Genomic DNA, 18,051 nt, shown 5'->3' with positions numbered 1-18,051 from the left:
ACATATACATATATACATATATATGATATATATGTATATATATATATATATATATATATATATATATATATATATATATATATATATATATATATATATCACCTATCAAAATAGTTGCCAGAATCAAAGCAGAGGAGCGAGGCGCATTGAGGCAGCATTAGAAATTCTTGAACTTGTTGATATTCACAAATAAACGGTGAACCTAATCAACTTACAATGAAGGCCAGGAGGATAGCGTGACATTACACAGTTCTTCGAAAATGTATCTGTATGATTATTCTCATGTTTTCTTCTAACAACACAATAAGCTCAATGGTTTCTTCTTAGTTTAACCTAACATCTGTCAAATGCTAAGCAATCAGCGTGAATACAGAGTGATATGACGAATAATCAATTTAATTCTACCACGGTTAAATAACGGCCATACCTCTCTCATACAGACCACATTCCGATCAAAGTCGTTGCAACAATGATCATAGTATTTCAGTAGGATCATTTATATTTTTATTGCCTAGAAACAACTCTGCGATAGCGACCATGTGAAAATGGTCCCATATTACCATTGCCAAACCACGAGCTGAGAACACTGCCCACGGGCACCAGTATACCCGCCTTTGAAAGAGTTAGTCAGAGAAAGACTAAACATTAACTGGATGACACCGAGCCCTACAGGCTTCTTTTTTTGTTTCCTGCTCCACAGGTTGTAAAATAATTTAAAGTAAATCAGTCAGTTAGGAAATGAATGCGTGGTAGACAGATGAATCAACAATACAATTTGCATCATCTTTATCCAATCATCCCTTTCGCTTATGGTCTGGTGCCTATTAAAATTATAGGTCATTTTACAAAACACCTGCAAGGTTTTGTGAAAGAGCCATACAGACTTCTTTCTCATATGAATGATATGAAATTTGAAAAGAATTTTTATTTCTTTACACTTCCTAAGGTAACTATTTTCCTTTTCATTTTCCCAAAAGAGTGATTGATGCCCGTAGAACAGAATGATGTTTCACTGGATGTCGATGGGAAACCGGCGCCTATTACATCCATTGAAAATTAACTTGCTTTTTAACTTTGTTATCACTGAGGCCTATTGAAGTTACAAACACATGGACACTCATTGATAATAACAAAATTCAAAATAAAAATATCTGGACTATGCTTTTTTTTATTCAAAAGCATCGGCAGTTGTTGCTGATTCCTGTTACCCATGCAAGGCCCTTGCAAAAATAAATCAAAACAAAAGAAACAACTGTGCTATGCAGACATTCCAGGACCATTTTAGATTACCTGACTGATAAATCATTATCAGAACAAGCCATAAGAGAATGGAATCTCTGCCGCTGAGTAAAAACATTACAAAACTAAAACATTCCTACACAGTTTTGAAAATATCTTATTTTATCCAGGTCCAAAGGAAGAACAGTTCAGATACCTTACAGAAATACCAAATTCTGAAATAATTCATATTTTTCCTAGCCGATGCACCTACGCTTTCATAGATGGAGTTACTCATGCTTGGTGGGCTTCGGCTGTTGCTGAATCATCTCGAAAAACAAAATACTATCAAGTAGTCCTACCGTGACCCCTGACCTGAGCTGGCCTTACTCTTCCATTGTGTGAACTAGCCCATCCGCAGCTATGCTCTACTTCACAGTTTGGTAGAGATCGGAACTATGCGGGGTGGTATGAGGAGGGTAAAAATATACCTATGAAAGCATAGGTTCATTTGCTAGGAATAATACATATTACTTCAGCATTTGGTGTTTGTTCTGACGTGAATACGAACCTACACTTTCCTAGATGGAGCCTCACTAAGAGGCGGGGGGTCGATCTCTCGTAGGGAAGTAATGGTGGGCGTGTTTCTGCAAAAATCAATGTTGCACCTACCCGACTTCCAAGGGCTCAACTAGACTAAACTAGAACTCAGGTTGCTATCGGTATGTATCACTAGAATGCCACATTCTTTGTACTCCCCATTCTTGTCTGGCATTCCTGACATCCTCCTGTCATTTCTTGGGATGAGCCCCGAAGGTCTTAATACTACTAAATCACCTGGTGGGTTTATACCACTGGGCCCAAGGTGAAGTGTCTAAGAACTTGTGTGCCAGATCCCTGAGGTAGAAGGAAGTGCAGGCAAACTGTCTTCTCCAGACCCGTGCCTTCAGGAACTGTAGGACCAAATAGCTCTTCTAGAAAGCTACTGACGGTCCAATGCCATGAGTCCTTATCCTGCCCAGGGGAGGGTTGTCTCATTCTACAGCATCATCAGCTAGAAGGGGACCATGTTCCTGGAGATATCCCTCTTCCCTCCTCTTGTGCTGATGAATAGTCTCCTGCAGGTGGGTCTGTGGGGGAGCTGTTCACTCAAGGTAGGCTCTCAGGGCTCTCACCGTGCACAGAAGTATCTCATCCTTATCATCCCTGACAAAGTCTTTCCACAATATGATTCAGCAGGCTTCGAATCATAGGTCTGGAATTGAAGGGTTCGGAGTTTTTCCACAAAGTCTGGGACAAAATAAGTTCTATACCCCATGGCCAGAGCATTCATGTGAGGGCAGCCCTATAACCCTTGACTGAAGCGACTGAGAGGGCTCTTTCCCATCACAGGCAGACCAGGAAGTGTGCTACTTCCTTTACATACTAGCTTATGGTCCCCAGAACTCAACAGGTTAATGCCCTGTGAAAGGACTGCTCTGTACCCCTTAAGGGTAGTCACTGAAAAAGGAATTATCTTACCTTAGGAAGACTAGGGAGTCTGCTACCTCCTTCACTGACGAACTAAGGGGATCGTGACATCTCCAACATCAATGACAGTACTCTGTCCACTTGACCTGTGTAATCTGTCTGTTTCCCCTGGCAGGCTCCACCAGAGGAAGGTTTGAAAGTGCCTGTGCTGGCTGCTGCAAAGTCCTTCAAAAAGCCCTTCTTTCTAAGGAGTTGTTGGATAGCCTCCAACCATAAAGCCAGAGGTTGGCTACATGTTGATTTCACCTTCCACTGTGCTCCCGCACCAGAGGGTTGGGATGTTGAGACAGCTCTAACAGGATGTCTATCAGAGGCCAAAGTAGGTTAGCGTACCACTTTCCTCTCCATGATGATGGTGTGTTCCTCCTCCTTTGGTCACTGGGAGGACTGAAAGCACGCTCTGCCCCTTGGAACCAGCTTTTCGAGGGAGACCATATGTCCCAGGAGGATGTGCCACCTGGTGCAAGATGAAATGCGGTCCTGGCCGGAACTGCTGCTTGAGCAGGACATGGGTCAACCACCAGCAGGGCTTTTGCCACACCAGAGGGCAGTCAGTCTCCCTGCCTTCAGACAGGCACTGGCCGCTTCTCCTCTCCATGGAAATAAAGGGAGAGTGTGGAGCCAACCCCTATCGGTGCTCAGCTGCCCACAGGAGGGGTTACAACGAGGCCTCCCAGTTTCCAGAATGTCTAACTGCTTAGATCAATGTGATTCTGCCTTCAGAGATGTTGAGCATAGGCCAACTCTCTAATCTTGAATCTAAGCAAGTGGCAATGAATCTTTCGACGTCCAATCTTGAAGAGAAGAGGGACCTGTTGCTGTCCTGTCCTGGTGAGTGATGACTGGAATATACAGAAGTAGAGTGGGATGTTGCTCTGTCCCGTCAGTCTCAAGAGGGGTTACAAGCTTTCTTAGACCTAACTCTCAGAGAGAAGAGGGACCTCTTGCTGTCCTGTCCCAGTGAGTAACAGCCAGAACAGAGGGAAGCAGAGCGGAACATTCCTCTGTCCTGTTGGTCTTGACAGGGGCTCCGAGCTCCGTTCAGACCTACTTCTCGAGTAGGAGCAGGGACAGAGGAGTTGCTCTGCTGTCGACACTGATCCCTCTCCATCAACCTGACAATGACGTGCCTGCCCATCCCTCACACTCATCACACATGTCGTCCCTTGAACATTTCCTCTCCCCACTCATCATGGACATAAATTTACTGCATGGCCTACCCTCATTAGCACAACAACTGACATTGGGCTTATTGAAGTTTTTGCCCTCGCCAGAACAACACCTGAACTCTGGCCTTAATACTCTCCTCCATCATAGCCCTATGCACAAAGAATAGAGGTGGGGGGCAGGGAGTCACACACACACATGGATAATGAACAGCACCTCCAGAAAAACAAAGGCCACATAACATGTGCTCAAGAAAAACACCAAGGAACACAGAAGGTAGGCAACACTCCTGCCCTTTGGAAAAACACACTGACTACACCCAAAAGGTGCACTAAAAGGAAGGTAGGGGATCACCAACACATGAGGGGACTCACACTATCACTCGTTACGAACAAAGATGATCACCAAGCAGCTAGTGCACAGAGCTTCTCACAACAGGTATGCACACGACCCTTCTCTTTGAGAAAAAGGGTCAGTAAAGATACACAAGGCACACAAAATTATACACTGCTACTGGAGGAGAGAAACACTTGAGGGGATAACCCTGATGCAGAAATAACATAAAGGGCACTCACACTTTATGCACACAAAGACAAAGTACGACAAAAACAGGAGATAACTCAGTGAACATGCTAAAGCAGACGTGGCTGTAAGCGCAATGAAAGAGTAAGGCCCCCATTCATGCTCAGCACCGGTCTTAAGATTTGTAGAAAGGTGGGAGGAGGGTTGGACGGCGGTACGTGAATGTGGTTGTTTTTAGTCGGTACAGACTGTTGCACAGATAAAGCGTAGCGACTTGTTTAAAATTATGTATAAATAGCCCATTCACTGCGAGACACGGTTGTTCTGTAGGAACAGTGTTCAACAACGTGGCCTACCCGCCAATGAATCACATCGCACCTCAAAAGAAAGCGCCATTGGGCTGACACGAGGTCAGAAGAAAACACAAAATCCCGAGATGATGTTTTCAGCGAATATTTCCGACGTTACCTTCTTGATATTGTACCAGCCTATGTATCAAAACACCATTCATTTAGCTATGTACATATATTTCACAGCCGTATGTTTTAGACTTGTATAATTGTATGTTTGCCTCTGTGAAGAAGCACAGAGGCCTGTAATTAATCCCTTTGTCCTTGCCTATCAAAGGTTAGGACTACGTTACGGCCCGCAAGGGTTTTTGACTTGTGTGAATTTTATATGAATAAATCAGTTGTAACCTGACCTACACTTTCGCTTACACCTCATTCTCACAGTTCTATGGTTGAAATACATGCCCGTGCGTGAACGGAGGTTACTTCGATGCAGATCTGTATTTGTCATTTCAGTAATACTGAGTGTCGTCTGCGAAACGCAACTTCAGGAAATCTTTTAACTATGGCAGAAGTATGGGTTTTTCAGATCTAGTCACTTACATTTAAATTAGCAATTGGAGACAGTTGATTCCTTATATGGATGTCAGTTTCAGTGTAGGGTAATCCCTGTATATGATAAGGGCATTTATTCACTTTTTTCACCAAGTTTGTGCAGATAAGTAAGAAAATTTCTGTTGTATGACTGGAATTGGGAGAAGCTATATGGATGTAATTTTGTTATAGGGTACTGCCTGTATATGATAGACACATTTACTTATTTTTTTACCTTTGTTGGTTTGTACGGATAGGAAGTAGGAAAATGACTGTATTTTATATGTGTAGATATATATATATATACCAATTGATTTTATTAAATCCTAACAAATCTAATATAGGAACATATAATACATGAGGCTTAAAGTCATCAAGTTCTTACTGTGGCTAAAAAATAATTAATGATAGCAATTATAAGTGCCTTGGTGGTTAAGTAAGGGAGTAAGTGCACCTTTCTGGCTCTTGGTGGCAGCAAGTTCGATTCACGCTGGAGCTGTCAAGGGGTTAGAGAAAAGTACTTCTGGTGACAGAAATGCACTCGGGACGTGCTTTAGATCCCTCGTATAAATGTAGTTCCCATTGCTGATTGATTAGCTTGGTTTCAACAACATATAACAGCCATTAAATTAACTACAATTACAATATAGCCTATAAACATGTGCTAAGGTTAAAAAATACTATGCTAAGTGGTGAATTTTACCAAATGCATGCTATCTTTCCTTCATATAGTCCTTATGGAGCACAGTCCAGCTGGCAAGTTTCCGGGACGATATTCCCAAGCATCTGAGGAGATATCGCCACACTGTATTTTAGGTCCTCATAAGATCTCCCCATCGCTAAATACCGTAGTGTGGCAGCCAGACTATTGGCAGGAGATATAGAGCACAAATTGCCACAGCTTTCAGTTTGCTGTTGGAGAGTACCTCGGCCATTACTCTAGCATGTCCAAGCAAATGAGCAATTCACACAGACCAGGTCCTGACGTCAATGCATGCTGTTTCTTTCGATGCTCCTCCCCCTCCCCTTTCTACATGTCTGGGGACAAGTCTGAGCTTGAATGACCCGCCTAAGGCCAGCTCAGGTCATGGGTGACCCTAGGTCTACTCAATAGCAATTTGTTTTTTGAGATGGCTCAGTGACAGTGAAGCACGCCAAGCACGAGTAACTCCATCTATGAAAGCGTAGGTTCATATTCGTGTTGGAAGAAATAACCTAAGCATCAGTGACGTCCATCTGTCTTGTAGTTATTCTTTTTCTTATTCATTTTCGAGGTCTCTACAGTATTTGTTGCAGTCCTCGAGTCCTGATGTTCGAGTTTATAAGAGCCTGCTTATGACTGCCTTTTATATTTACCATCTTTACTTTTTTTTCAGAACACATGCCTTGCATGTAACATAATATAAATTCATACCATTTTCTTTTCCGCGATTCTGCTCACACTCAGATAAACATTTATTACACGTCTTTATACATAACACTATACTATACTTTACTTGATGTAAAAAATCATCCAACACCTCGATGCATACAAACACAAAGGAGAACAAGAGCAAGAATAAAGATCTTGCTGTTCAGTATTCCATTCCATGAAAGCCGGTGTGTCCGGAGAACCTGTGGAGAGCCATCATTTTAAGCAGAAGAAGAATGGCACTCGAAAGTCGATGTTTCGACACGAGAAAAGAGCCAGAAAGTGCGTGGAATGAAGATGTTATGAAGAAGACCGTGATGGAACCGAAAAGACATACACCATCTTCATTATAATCAATATACGTCATATGCTTGGTCCTGACCAGAAGAATTACAAGGCAGACTCACCCAGGAAACTTTTCTGACCTTTCCACTGTCCGCTCTGGGTGAATTTCACGCTTTGCGCCATGAATGTCCTCGTTATCTAAACACACAGACACTGGCTAAGAAGGTGAACCGTTAAGCTATCACCGATTACAGCCTTCGCCAAACAGATAAATCACTTCCTTGTATTGTTTCTATTTTTCTGAAAGGTCTTGCGTAATATAGCAGAGGTCGATTACATACCAACATTTTCAAGGCGAGCTGTAATGAAGAGCATCAAGGTGAGGAAGCATCTAGTCATCTATAACTGACGATGCGGAAAAAATGGAATTCGTATGAAGGATGTTTCTACGAATGCTCAAGCTGAAACGACTCTGTCGTACCTTCACTCGGCATATGTAATACACACACACACACACACACACATATATATATATATATATATATATATATATATATATATATATATATATATATATATATATATATATATATATATACAGTATATATATATTGAAATAGCCATACGGCTTGAAATTAAGTTTTGAAACAGAATAGGCAACTGTAACCATGTGTTTTTTCATACACGAACACGTCGGTATTACTTAGGGTATTTCCTTGATACAAATTCATGTCAACGTAAAAAATAACAGTGCTCAATTAATGATATCATTTGTTTAAGGGAAGTAAAGGAGAGTAAGAATGATTAGTGTGTAATCTGCTTTTAACAAGAAAGAAAAAGAAAAGGACATGAAAAGGTTGACAAATAAATCAATCGATAAAAATATACAAAGGAGTGATTCAAACAACCTATTTCGATACTGAAGAGAGACCTTGATGGTTCCTCTCAAGCCTTCTCTTCACCTCTTCCTATGTGTAACACCAAAGCAATATATAGAAGCCAGGTCACTTCCAGGACGCCATGTTTAGGGCAAGGCGCACAGCGCTCCAAAAGGCCTCAGGGCGTAACTATCAGCTTGTTGGGTATAAATACTTTTTTGGTGACGGTAGGCTCTGACACGGCTTAATTTCCCCTTTCTTTCAGTTATACATACTTTATTTTGGTATATAAAATTCTTGGTTTAACTAATATTACATGTTAAATCAAGTAGCATCATACATACAGGTACATGAAACAATCACTTCAAGATTAAAAGTACAATACTATAAACCGATATTACAAAGTTTATCCATCTAAAAGTATGACATCAAAAACTTGAAACTATCCTGCAATCTATAAAAAGAGTAAACCATAATTAGAAAAATGATAGGCACGCCAAGATGGTTATAGCTGCTTGCACTTACCCTTTAATAAAAATTTTTGCAACTTGCATGCCAATGACAGCTTACTGTTCAGCCTATGGCTGTAACAACGACAAAGTGTTTGAAAAGTAGATCCCCAGTTTGCTTGTCAGCAGCAACATCCTGTCTCAACTGCTGGGCAAAGTTGAGAAGCGGCTACCTTTCAGACAGGTTGTGTTCTGCCTGTCCAGCTCATCAAGATATAAGTCTCCTGAATCCCACCATCCGGCTCCATCTTCGCTGCAAGCTCTATTACTATTTCAAATTCGAGACCAGAAAAATGCTTACTCAGAATGACAAAAAGACAAGAAAAGCAAAGATATTTCAGTGTTTATAGTGTGCCCATTGGGTTTAATTATGTATGATCATAATTTCAGTCAGCACTGGATTTATACATAAATAATAAATTTATTGGCTTCATCAGTACTCTACAGATTGAGATCTGTCCATTCTATTTCACAATCTCGAGGTAGCCTTCAGGTGTATATTTCAACAGGCCTATCTAAAATGATTCATAGTATGTCCTACATATCATTACATTATGTACATTTTGTCATCAGAGTCTGTGTTATAGTAGATAGTGCATCCTCCTTGCAGTAGGGCTTTACTGTTGAAATTTTTATATCTATCTACTGGGCTAGTTGTTGTACTATTATCTATATAATTGTACATGATTGTGATTGTTAAAAAATGGCAAAAGAATAATTATCGTACATAATTATATTAGACAACGTTGGATGTGGTGTAAATAATAGTATACAATGTTCTACATTATTGTTGTGTATATATATATATATATATATATATATATATATATATATATATATATATATATATATATATATATATATATATATATATATATATATATATATATATATATATATATATATATATATATAATAAATTATATTAATGAAATATTGCATTTTTTTAATAATAGTTTAAAAAGCCAAGAATGCTGAATTTATCTCAGAAATAATGATAGAAAACCATTTCTGTAGCATAATTTTGACAGGTGTAAGCTGTCAGCTGAGGAGGTTAACTGCCATAACATGACGTCATATGAACTGCCTTACGTAGCTGTTTAAATATGTCATTGATATTGCACTTATGCATATATTCATTAATATTGTAGTGTGTGTGTGTGTGTGTGTGTGTGTGTGTGTGTGTCGAAAGAGCAACAGTATTTTGGCTGTGAATGCTCTTTAGTCCAGGAAAAAGCAGTACGAGTGATGGTGAGGTTGTGAGATTGGCCCTGTCATGCATGCAAATATTGTCTGTTCCACACAAAAGCACAGTAATGTATGTCTGTCCTTTCAACCCATCATAGCATCGACATGTGTATATCAACTAAAATCTGCTGTCTACAGTGCTCTAAGCAGAGCCTGTATATATTTGGTTTTGCTCTAAGCTAATAGTTATGCCCCAAGCCCGTTTGGAGCGCTGTGCACCTTGCCTTAAATGTCAACACACATGGCGTCCTGTTATACAGTAATCCAATGGGAAGCCTGGAAGTGACGTGGCTCGTACATATAGGCTCTGATAACACTACGTATACGGTAGAGTAAATTTACTAAACACCCATTCATCCATAGTGACCAGCATGAACCAACACTATAAATACAAGATAATTCTACTATAATTCTCTTACTTTCCCCACAGGAGTTCATTTGAAGTGTTAATAGCATCCATGGTTAATCACTTCCTAGAATGGCGCTTAAGCCGTAAGTGATTCTGATACTGAAAAACCATAAACAACAAACTCGATAAACGCGTAGGACTCGGGTCAGGCGCTTCACACCCAGCCTGCGGCGTAGACAGGAGGGGCCGCCCCCGCCAGTTCGCCCCCCCCCCCACCACTCCTCCCCTTAAACACACATACGCAATGTATCAGAGGAGGCCTTATTTGGGAGAAAACATTTACGCCGGTTGCTTATTCGCATAGCTTGTGGAATGTTAACTGTGAGGTTATAATGGACTAAGAGCCAGGAAAGAAGCCGATTAATAGAAAAGTAGGAAATGACATTAGGTACGCAAATAGTGAATACAAGAACATTGTTATTGGCAACAAACAAGAACCTCCGAAAACAAACTGTGCCAGTCTAGGTTTTACCCCCAGTGGCCTCACGCTGGGCCTCCAATAAAGAATTTGGTTCGCGTTTGGGAAGGCGGAAGACTGGAGAGAATGTCGATGAGATGTTAACACCGCCGCTAGGTGGTTTAGTGGGCGAGTTGGCTCTCTGTTTGTAGGTAGTACTTCTTGGGCAATATTTCCTAACGCAATCTCGCTTCGTGGAGGAGGAGGAAGACACCCAGACATCTCAGGGCTCTAAGTTAAAGTGATTTAAAAAGAATAGCCGTTCTTCTTCGAGACAAGACACGCCAGTTGGGGAGCTAGAGAATTTTGTTTTTATTATTATTATTATTATTATTATTATTATTATTATTATTATTAACAGGAAGGTTGGCGCGATGTCAGCCGTTATAGCGCTTCAGTGCAGTTGAGTGGATCAGCTGGTCCTGATCACACATCTGATCTGGTGCCCTCCTAGAACTGCAAATGATATTAGGCTGTTAGCCCTTGAATGAGTATGACTAGTACAGTATGAAAGCAGTAAATTGTACAGAAACGGAATAAATACTTGTGTTTGTGTGTCTACTTTAACCTACTAAAGAAAAGTCAGAAATTTTTCCCCCATGAAACAGATCAGAAGTAATTCAGCCTGCCATCGTCACAGCAAGACAAGTGCCAGGAAACGCGTGACATTTGCAGTGCACTTACAGTGCACGGACGAATTAGTCTACATTCAAACAGATTGCAAAATTTAATGAATTTCCGATGTACCTTAACCTCTCTGAAAGAATTATTTCATTCTGAGTAATCTAAATGGGCGTGAACTATAACAAATTATATTACTAAGCGAATAGGAAAAATACTTTGATTTTTTACGAAATAATAACGAAGTGTTACAGTAATCATCTTTCTAAGCATCATTTTCGAGATTCTCATATCGTAACGAAATTCGAATTCTTGGGCGACTTCCTCAATTTTCTTGAAATTCATGAAGACCACCACAGAAATGAAATTGCTGTCATTTGCACTGAATAAAACTTACATTGCATCACCTCATCTTATATATATATATATATATATATATATATATATATATATATATATATATATATATATATATATATATATATATATGCTTATAATTCAATAAAGTGGACAGCAGCCTGAATATTACGTAGCTGGGACTATTAAAACGGGTCTCTGACTTCGAGATAACTAAGAATAACAACCTGAGATTTCTTTCACTAATACGACAATATTAAATGAAGTGCATTTGCTTTTCCAAGAGCAGAATGTGTTTTGTTAATGCTTAGAAGCTAAGATGAGTATTGGAGATCTATGTTGTGGGAAAGTAAAACTTTCCTGTGGGTCTGTTCACTGATAAACCTGAAACAGGGCCAGCATGTAACACTACTAGTCCGACGGTGCAAAAAGCCGTATTGAAAGTTCGTTGCATATATGTGATAAAGGGCTGGACTAAGAAATTAGAGCTCAGCGTGCAGGGAACCATGCATTATTTGTGCAACAAATAATGCAACCTAAACATAAACTCCCACTGAGATGTTCCGACCCACTTACGTGGAGAGAGAGCGCTCTGTTCCCACTTTTTTCCTCTTCTATGTATTCTTTCTCATTTCTTTCTTTTTATGTTCTAAAAAATCCTATGACAGAAAACATGCATTTCGAAACAACACTTAAGAACAGTAAGAGGAAAACAACAAACTGAATTTGAGAAATCTGAAAAATCTCTAATTCTGCATAAAGGAAGGAAGGCTCTGACAATTCAAACAAATTATATATTTCTAAAGATTGTCTTTCGAAGGGATTTGGTACCTGTGCCATGGAGGCTTTCCGTCATGCGTTCACACTCGGCAATAATTGTGATTAGCCTCCCTTCCTCCCTCCCTCCCTTCCCCCCAAGCATTAATAATGCTGCTTCATTAGGTTAACCTTTACTGCCGACAAGAACCGTTGTTAACGGCTACCTACTGTATGTTACATACTCTGCCTCACCATACAATTGGAACTTATGCTTGCTCTCTTTTCCCTCGATTCTTACGACTTTCCCTTGGTTGAGAGGGAGAGGGTTGACAGATTCTTTAATATCTAAGCGCTATGGGTTATTTTTATTTATTTATTTATTTATCTATCTTTAATTTTTTGCTCCAGCCGCATCTTGAAATCCAGTATTGACTGACCTCTTAAGTTAAATAATCTGAGAGTACTTTTTTATAACAAAAAACAAGTTATCTCCGAGACAGAAAAAAGGTACATGAAAAAATTTGGAGACCTCAGGCACTTTCCTTGACATACAGATGACTTTCGTGATAAGAATGAAATCCTCCTTGAAAACGTAGACTACGAAGAATAATATAAACAAATCTTATCTCTAAACAGTTTATCTGCTCTCCTAGAGAAATCCCATAAATCTATTCAGACTGAACGAAAATTTCGGTACATTGACAATACTTGAACTAAGTAATGGATCTCAGCAAATATTAGAAGAACTACAAATAATCTATTAAAAGGATGCATACAATGCTTTATGAGGCTGAGATTAAGCAGATACGCTCACAAAATAATGTAATACCGAATATTCACAAGCAAATTATTTATTAAAATAACTTACTATAGCGGTTTTAACGTAGTTTACGCTACGGTTTTATGAGAACAGCTTACTTTGTAATCATAGGCTCACGGAAGCTGGGCATTCATAGCCAGTTCTCCAGAAAGAGCTCATGAACACAGATTAATCTGTCACAAAACTACCAAACACGTACGGGCGCTTGCGTATGTACAGTACGTACGCGGAGAAAGTGAGAGGAGTCAAATTCAATAGTACATAAATAAAGTCGCTTTATCACTATCTACGTCCAGTTGAGTTCCCTGAGTAAGGTCCGTGGTTCTTCGTTCAAGCGTAGCAGTTTTCGCCGCTCGTGTGATTCTAAACTCATCCATTAAACTACTTAAGTAACACAATTTCTGCAGATGTTATTCTTGAGAAATGAATCACCCTGTTTTTTTCGCCGTAGTCAATATCATGGTTTACACGGAAGCTTATTATATTATATAGCCGAATAATCACACAAAAGACTCGAGTGCTTCCTTGGTGTCTTCCTCCCGACTATCGGTTTTGTTCATCATTTTCACCAGCGACGGACTGGCCATTTGGAGAAAGGGGACTTTTCCCCTTGGGCCGGTGGTTAAAAGGGGCCTGTGGGCCGGTCTACAGTAAAAAAAATATATAAATAAATAAAAAAAAGACTAAAATAGAACAAAAATAAAAAGTAAAAGTTAGAAAGAAAAGTTAAAAATCTGAAGAATAAGGGAACAAAGAGAATAGAATTGGATGAAAAAAAAAAAACGCAGAAAGAGAGAGAGAGAGAGAGAAGGGCGGGGGGAGAGAGAGAGAGGCGGGACATGAATCTCATCGCCAGCACACCTTAATGAAGCCATTGCAAGAGAGTAATCTTGAAATGTCCCTATATATAAATGGTTGTTCCGATAATTTTATCAACATTTTCTGTAAGCTATCGTTCATTAACCATCAGCCAGTATACAATATGCTATCTTTTCCATTTCGTTATTGCTAACTGGTTGGGCAACGCAGTCAGAATTCTATGATTATACAGACACACATAAAGATATAATAAAGACTAACGTAATAAAAGAACAGTATTCAGTAGGGAAACTTTAATCATGGAAACTGAACACATGATAACAATCTATTGTTATGTCGAATATATGATCAAGCCGCTCAACACAGTGCCGTATTGCAATGTTCTTTTTCGTTCTAGGCTTCTGACTATACTGCTAGCGAAAGGTTACACACATCACACAAGCAGTAAGACGCTGCTCAATCGGTATTCATTGTATATTATTTTCTCGTGGCTATTATTATGCAGGTTAAAAAAAAATCTTTTGTGTTTCATTCAACAAACTTTGGATATAACAGTCATCATATAGAAAATGGCGCAGTGTGTTCAAGAATCAGGAAAATTGTGTCCCAGTTAATCTTGTGAAATGCATGGAACCGGTGTGTGTTAGTGAAGGAGAATTCGAATTTTATTCCTAAGTGACTACGTTTACTCAGTGATTGTTCTTCCAAAGTGACGTGTGTAAAGTGTTGTGCTTAAGTGGAGTGGTTTTGTGTAATTTTTCATCATAAAGCCACTGAGCTTTTGCATATTTTAGCATTTCAGGAAAACACTTCATTACATCCATATTCAACCGCTGTCACTGGGTTACTACCGTTACTGTTTCTCAAACTCTTTTGAAAGACATGATGACACTTTGATGACATCACAATCTTATACACTGATATGAGACATTGCATTTTTGCTAACGTTACTTAAGCTTTAGGGCACACATAATAATAATTATCAAGAAAAGCGAGAAGAAAATTTAAATTATATTATTTGATTAACTAATATTTGAAATGAAATGATTTGTGAAAAGCTAGATGTGATACAAAAATATCACTCTAACGTGATTACTTGGTGAGCTTAGGCTCATCTATAAAATGTTCACCTGGTACTAAACAATCGATTTACAGTATTTCCTAATGATTTTTATTGCTTTGAGGTTTTACTTAATAATGCCTGTACTGTCGCATTAGGAGAAAAGCTTTTCAAAACTAAAATTAATTAAAACATAGGCCTAGTTACGGAAGTTACGGTCAACAATTTGGCGGTGCAGTCCAATGAAAATGACATTGCTTAAGCATTGACTTTGAATTTGAAAGATTTTTCTCATTAAGTCATTCTCTGAAAAATAAATAAACAGTATATTTGTAAATTGTAATAGTCTTACATATTGTGTTGAAAAAATAAGTAAAACAAAATTAAATTAATTTTCATAGTGTTTTTGATAGGCCTACTTAGTATATCAAGCATAAATTTTATATTATCATGGGGGTGGGGGGTGTTAAAGCAATTTACTACAACAAATGTGTATATAAACATCAATTTTGACTTTTGTTGCGAAGGCCCCCAAAGCATCGCCCTGTGAAGTACATCTCAGACTCTAAAACCGCTCTTCTACCACAAATCTCTGTGACTAATTAGGCTATTTCCACATATTTCTATTCATTCCTTTGAATACACACACACACACATATAAATATGTGTGTGTGTGTCAGTGTGTGTTTGTGTAATATTTTTACAGGAAATGTCTGTCTTATAATCAACTCAGAAAAATGGAAAGCTCTGCTAAAAAACGCAAAGGTGGTGCTGAAAAATGAGAGAAAGAAACAGAAAATCACTTGAAGCCCAAGCATTGAAATATAGAAAATTGACAGATGTAGGAGTTGTGAAGGAAACTGTATTCCTTATTCACAAGCTACAGGTGCTAACTCAAGTGATCAAGCCACAAACATTCAAAGTGTAAGAGAGAGATCCGGTCCATGACAGGCCCACTACAAGAGGAAGTGCCAGTAAAGTAAGTACTCATCTGAATATCTTAGTAATTTAAAAAAGTTAGGCCTATTTACTACCCTGTCATAATTCTCTTGCAAGATTGCATCTACATGTGAGTAGACGTAAACAAGCATGTATATATAGGATATTCCTAACTTTGTATAGCTTACTTTATCTTAAAGCCAAAAAAAGAAAAAAGTCTGTGCATATGCATTTGCAAATACTTCAGATTTTTCTTAGACATACAGCCTGAGCCTGCCCAAATTCATGGTAATCAAACTCTCCATAAGATGAAAGAAATGCAGGAGAATTATAGTATAAGCTCAAGGTCATTCTGCTAATGACCCGGAGGCACTCTTGATGTATTGTATATACAAATCCATAGCAGGCTGCAGGTAGAGTTGCCTAAAAGTTTTAGAAAACTACAGTGTTATTCTATTTCATTATTTATGACAGGCTTTCCTATTTTTTCTTATAGGTTGATGAGCATGAAATAGGCCAGCTAGGTCAGGGCACATCAATAATAGCATGCTGCAAAGAAAAACCTAGTGAGCTGGAGTACTTTACGAGACCAAAAAATATAGACGATTATCCATCGTTTTTCAAATTTCACCCAAAGCAACCATCAACAAATCCAATATTACAAAAAGTTTTTCACTGTAAGGATGGTACAGTGAAGAAAGTCACATGTTATATTGCTACATCTGTATTGTTTTTCCTAATACTTCTGACAAGAATATATTTATTAGCGGAATGAATGATTGGAAGCATGTCCATCAACAAGCAGAGCTACACGAGCAAAGCTCTGTACACAAGCACTGTGCAGAGGCATATTTTCTTTGAGCTTCTGAGTCAGATATGAGGCATTTGTTAGGTGGCAAACAAATATCGCTACACAGGGAACAAGTTAGAAAGAGGCGTATGGTATTGCAAAGAATAATTGATGTAGTTAAGATCATTGGGAAGAGGGGCTTAGTTATAGGGGTACACAGTCAGAAGCCTGTTATACGTAAATTGGATGATCCAAGCATTGACCATGGTAACTTTTTAAAACTGATAATTCTCCTGGGAAAATATGATATATGCATGAAAAACCACTTAACTGAATGTTTGGAAAAGAGCAAAAGAATGCAGCAGACCAAGTCAAAGGGCAGAGGTTCTTTTGTCAGCTTTTTGTCTAAGACCACTGTTAATAATATTTCAAGTACAATTCAGCAGATTATTCAAGAATCCATTGCCAATGAAGTTCGTAAAGCTAGAATGTTCTCTGTGCAGATTGATACAACACAGGATAATTACCTCGCAGGACCAGTGTGCTGTTGTTCTTAGGTATGTCACAGATGTTATTCATGAAAGACTTGTTGCAGTTGTGAATTGTGAAGCAACTACAGGAGAGTATTTTGTTCAAATTTTGAAGAATGTCCTAGAGAAACTTGAACTGGATGTAAGCAATTTACATTGGTAATGCCACAGATGGAGCTTCCAACATGCAGGGGCATTATGGGGGATTCTCTGCTTTACTTTCTTCCCATTCACCCAATCAAGTTCATGTATGGTGTTATGCACATGTTTTGAATTTAGTACTGGCAGAAACAACTGGAGTAGTAATAGCAAGTGCCTCGCTTTTCAACTTATTGAATGATATTGCAGTCATTATCAGAGAATCTTTTAAGCGAATGATTATTTGGGTGAATGAAAACAAAAGTTCTCGCTATCAACGCCTCTCTCCTATCGGAGAAACTCGCTGGTGGGCTAAAGATAATGCTTTAAGAAAAATATTTGGAAACATTGGCAAGCCTGATAATGCCCTATACAGAGATGTTCTGGTAACTTTGGCTACCATACAAGAACATGAAAATATGAAATCAGATGTTCGCAGCAAAGCCAGAGCATACATTGAATCATTACTCAAATATGAAACCATACTGACTGCTCAAATATTTCTTCGATATTTGAGCAGACTACTCCCCCTTTCGAAATATTTGCAAAACAAACAGAATGGATATTCTCTCTGCGTACAGAATGGTTGCTACTACTAAAGAGAGTCTGGATAAAATAAACAGATTTTGGAGGTGTTAAGGTGGCTGCAGGTCATTTTGTTTGTTGGGCTAATGAACAGCTAGAAGATGAAGAGAACGCA

The 18,051-nt window shown here is 38.8% G+C and overlaps 1 protein-coding gene across 2 annotated transcripts in view; it reads right to left on the bottom strand.

Moving 5' to 3' along the window:
- Positions 1 to 18,051, bottom strand: part of LOC136841023 (SAFB-like transcription modulator) — a 204,137-nt gene that overhangs the window by 103,699 nt on the left and 82,387 nt on the right. The window lies entirely within an intron of this gene.

This window comes from Macrobrachium rosenbergii, chromosome 8 (assembly GCF_040412425.1).
Source record: "Macrobrachium rosenbergii isolate ZJJX-2024 chromosome 8, ASM4041242v1, whole genome shotgun sequence".
Classification (NCBI taxonomy): Eukaryota; Metazoa; Arthropoda; class Malacostraca; order Decapoda; family Palaemonidae; genus Macrobrachium; species Macrobrachium rosenbergii.
This window is presented reverse-complemented; position numbering and strand designations above follow the sequence as displayed.